The 4,513-nt window shown below is 35.7% G+C and overlaps 1 long non-coding RNA gene across 1 annotated transcript; it reads right to left on the bottom strand.

Annotated features, from left to right (window-relative positions):
- Positions 1 to 3,465: 3,465 nt before the first annotated feature.
- LOC125502789 lies at positions 3,466 to 4,056 on the bottom strand. Its single transcript, XR_007280535.1, has 2 exons — positions 3,940 to 4,056; positions 3,466 to 3,880 (listed from the first exon to the last, which is right to left on the bottom strand). It is a non-coding gene; the product is annotated as an uncharacterized LOC125502789 (long non-coding RNA).
- Positions 4,057 to 4,513: the final 457 nt, after the last annotated feature.

Below are 4,513 nucleotides of genomic sequence, written 5' to 3'. Positions count from 1 at the left end.
AACGAATTCGGGAACTTTGGACATTTTTTGGCAACGCACAATTTCTGCACTAGAGTCTTATAAAGCTCATTCCTCTATAACCAGGCAAGAAGTCAACTTGCGCTCTTCAGCAACGTTTAAACGAAGCTTGACTGTGATTGTAGGCTCAATTTGAGGAAAAACCATCATCTGTAGTTGCTATAAAAGCATATTAAAAATTGAATCAAATAGATACAACTGGTGAAACCAGCAAAACGCTGCTAAATATTCACGCGTTTGCTTTATTGCCAAATTGGTTTTTGTCAAGAGCTCCAATTCATTGAGTCACTTTGACCTGTCGATAACAATTTTCTTGCACTAAGCTCTCCACCTAAAACGTCCGAAATCGCTTGACGCCGCTCTACACAGCATTTTGCCCATAATCTCACACCAAATTTCCTTTATACCCTCTCGGCTTTCGAAGAACAACTTGACAAGCAGGACGTTAAACCCTCTCGATCTCGTGCTTTTAAGACGCTTTACTTTCAACCGCCTTCGGACATAACGGGTTGGTTGGATCCTTTCAGGACGCATTTTTTTCGTCTTTCGTCGCCGTTAATGTCGTGTTTCACTTACATCTACTCGGTTGGATTTTAAGATAATCGTTCTGGAAAGTAATGATGTGCTTTTATCAGTCAATTTGGCGCCTTATTATGAACTAAACCATCTAATGAATGAACTGAAAATATTAACACGGCCTGGCATAGTCGACCGGTAGACCGTGATAAATGAAGAGCAGCCAGCGAACATCAATCCGGTGAAAAATATATGGATTATATTTAGCTTTTGTACGCCTTGTCGCATTGTTTTTCGACCGAAAACGATTTTTCACTTATGACACCGACACGAAAACCCAATTTAGCTAATTAATTCCCGGTGCAATTTCAAACATCTCAACACCGTTCTTCGACTTTAATTTATTATTGATATTTGTTTTACACCGCTGACTAAATTAATGTGGGACGGGGGCATTTTTAAATTCACTTGATTTCTCAATTTCACCGACACTCGGAGAATAATAGGCGATATTTCGGGTTTTCGCACAATTTTCAAGAATTCAATCCGCCACTGGCCACTGTCTAATACATTAGAATCCCTCCAGGGAATTAAGGGGAAAGAACTAAGGAAAAATGATAGAACAATATCAATTTCCCTTCGCCGGAATTTAAGGGTTACTATTACATATCGGGGGCTGAAATTTATGGGGTCTTGCTGATTCCAAAACGAAACACGCAGCACGTTTATGTGAAAGGTCAATTCGAAGCTGAAACAATCATCGTCCGGGTTCAACAGTGTTTCCTATTGTAGTTTTCACTTTGCTGGATTTCAACGCTTGATATTCTGCTTTTTGCACCCTCTTCATTCAATTGCTATTTGAAATCTATGAACTAGTCGATTACGGTTCAAACTCTGTGCCGGTTTCTCGACAAAAATGTTGAGCCTTTTTACCTGTTAGTTTTCAGATAAAAAATCCGATCAGATGGTGTTTGGACATCAATACGGCTTTTGGTGGTAAACTTGCAAAAACACTACTTTTCAGGTAAACACATGGTCATTTTGATTGGTTAACAGTTTCAGTATCAGCATCAATTTTCCGGGGATAATCACGTTCTGAAATTTTCCGAAAGATCGTCCAGAATAGGGTGTTTTCACTTTTTTTTAATGTTGATATATAGAAAGTAGTTATGGCAAACATTACACTGATATAATTTTTTTTTCCAAAAAAGACTACATAATAATTTTAAAGCGAAGTTAAATTCAAATCAGATATTTTCCGCCAAAAACGCCGAATCCGTATCGTCGGTTGCCTATCCCGATTGTGACGTAGCAGGTCATATCAACAAAGTGTCTCGTGTTTATTTTGTTGTTTTCGCAGATTTGTTTTATTCTTTAAGTTATTGTGATTATCATTATTTGATTGATTATTATTATTATCTTGCATAATGGAAAATAGACGTGTTTTGTGCCAAGATGCAAGAACACCTCTAAAGTGCTCCACACAAACTCTTTCTAACCGTTCCCCATGATTATGCAGGTAAAGTTTTATGGTACAAAGCAGCTAGACGTGATGTTCCTAAATCAAAATCAATGTTTTTTTGCTGCGAAGATCATTTTAATGAAAGTACGAATAAAAAGCTAATGATGAGGCAGTTAGAATGTGCTTTCCATCGTAGTTTATGTTCTGGGCAAATTCTGCCTTGTACAGTTGCTCAATTCCTCCTATCCGATATCACCATATTGTTCTCGTAATGCCCAAAATACAAATTTAAGGGTTCATTTTACTTTTAAAGCAGTCATGTGTATAAGTTAGGTTAAGTTGAATAAGTGAAATTATATGTATTATTTACCTAATTTAAACTAATACAGACAGATTCGTATATTAAGGCGAGAGTAGCTAATAATGAATTTACGGATTTTTACTTTTTAAATTCGGCTGAATTGAAGCGTTCCTCGTTTTTTTTTTAAATTCGGTAACCATAAAAATATGTACACATTGTAAATTGTTTGTTGACGCTTTAAGGAATCCTTCTGAAGCCATTTTTTAGTTTAACACAAACTATAAATGATTTAAATCCACAAAATAATTAATGAAACACAACCACACAACGAAACACTATGCACAGAACGTAAAAAATCCGCCATTTATATGACCAGAGACGTCACAACCAATAGGATTGTTGAATTTGTTTATTAAATATTTAACAAAATAGCAATAGATAGATAGTATAAACGTATTTAATCGTTCATATATATATATTACCATAGATTAATGTTCAGTTTGTATGAATTTTTGATACAATGAAAACACCCTATTTATATCTTCAGCCTCCTGTGCTCTGTCGCTTAAAATCTCCTAATTTCTGAACTGGAGCAAGTAGTGACTTGAAATTTTCACAGTCTATTGCCAGGATCTGGCTCCAGCTATGGAGCAATTTTTCTTGGGATTTTTGTTAAAATTGTCCAGCATCTGATTTTTTTCCAGGCTCTTACATGTAACAGGCCCGATGTTCCCATCCATCTGCGCTCTTTTCTTTAAAAGATCGCTATTTCTAAATCAAAGCCGGTAGCGACTTGAAATTGTCTGGGTGCTCTGCAAAGATTTGTCTCTAGCATTCGAAAATTTTGCTTAAAATCGCCGAGAAACTACATATTTTGCCTAATTAGTAATTCTTGCTAGCGAGACCTTTGCTAGAAACTTAATTTGCCCGTTATTAAAAAAAAGTCTTCAAACTAGTCAGAATCTGCTTGAAATTTATACAGTACCTTGACAAAACCTGAATATCTAGAATGGTGGACAGAATCAGCAACTTTCCTCACAGGGTTCTAATCAATCACCATAAAAAAAACTGTAATGGTCTTTTGCCTGCCTTTGCACGCAACTCCTCACTAACGAAACGGATAGTTTCGATTATTATCACGCAGTTATCCCCAAAATAAACAATTTCGCCAGGTCGAAAGGAACCATTCCTTTTTAAATTTATTACAAACTGTTGTAAAAGCTGCGACCAATGAAACGTGTTGTAGCTATCAAGTGTTAGGGCGTGTTGACACAAGAAAGTGATAACCATTCCTGTTGGTTCTAGTTATGGTTTTTCTGTCGCCCTTCTCGAGTATCTTAAGGCGCCAAAGATAAACTATCTTAGGCTGTGTCTATTGACCTTTCGATTGGCGGTCTTGATTAACAAGTACCCGCTAATTTGGCCCCACTAGAATTTTATGATCTTGGAACTGTTTTCGACGGTGGGTGCTAAATACATAAGCCAAACAGCGTTCAGTTTTACGGCTTTTTTGGATTCCGGATGGTTTGAATCGTTCAGCTTTTTGCCGCTTTCAATGGTTTAGTTTCAAAAGTTTTAAAAGCCTAAAAATGTGTAAGTTGATTGGGAAGACGCAAACAATTTGATGACTTCTTTGCTTTACTTTTGGAAATGAATCTCTGACTGTTTTTCTGTCTGAAATTTATCCAACTCCAAACCACAAATGTTTATTTTTTTACAAACTTCTTTTTGGGTATTTCGCCTAAAAAATTTTTGACAGAATTTCCTCACGTCTTTTATTACAGATTGATTAATAGTGCTCCTATTTCGCAATAAGAACGAATTATTTATCAAAAAGTAATCAAGAACTATCACCTAGAGGGTATCCTGCGACACACTTAGGCTCAAGCTGTAAGAGAAAATTCCAATTAGTAGAGAAATTTATTTGAAAAATTACCTTGACGTTTCGATAGCTATTTTCTGCTATCGTTACCAAAAGAACCTAAATGAACCTAAAAAAGAGTATGTTAATAAATTGTGTAACAATAGTAGGATAATACAGTATATGAAAATTCGCTCTGATAATTCGTCTGTGCAAATTGTCAGTTATGTGACTTTGATTTAATCTCATTGTTTAAATTCATAAAGGTAATGTTAATTAATAATTTTGGTGTAAATTTAATTTGGGTGTATGTTTCTCTGGTCTACTTCAGATTTTAGCATAGGTAACCATGTAT

Source organism: Dendroctonus ponderosae, unplaced genomic scaffold (assembly GCF_020466585.1).
Source record: "Dendroctonus ponderosae isolate FM_Combo_2020 unplaced genomic scaffold, Dpon_F_20191213v2 Dpon_F_20191213_10, whole genome shotgun sequence".
In the NCBI taxonomy this organism is placed as follows: Eukaryota; Metazoa; Arthropoda; class Insecta; order Coleoptera; family Curculionidae; genus Dendroctonus; species Dendroctonus ponderosae.
The sequence above is the reverse complement of the archived record's forward strand: the minus strand, read 5'-3'. Positions and strand labels throughout refer to the sequence as shown.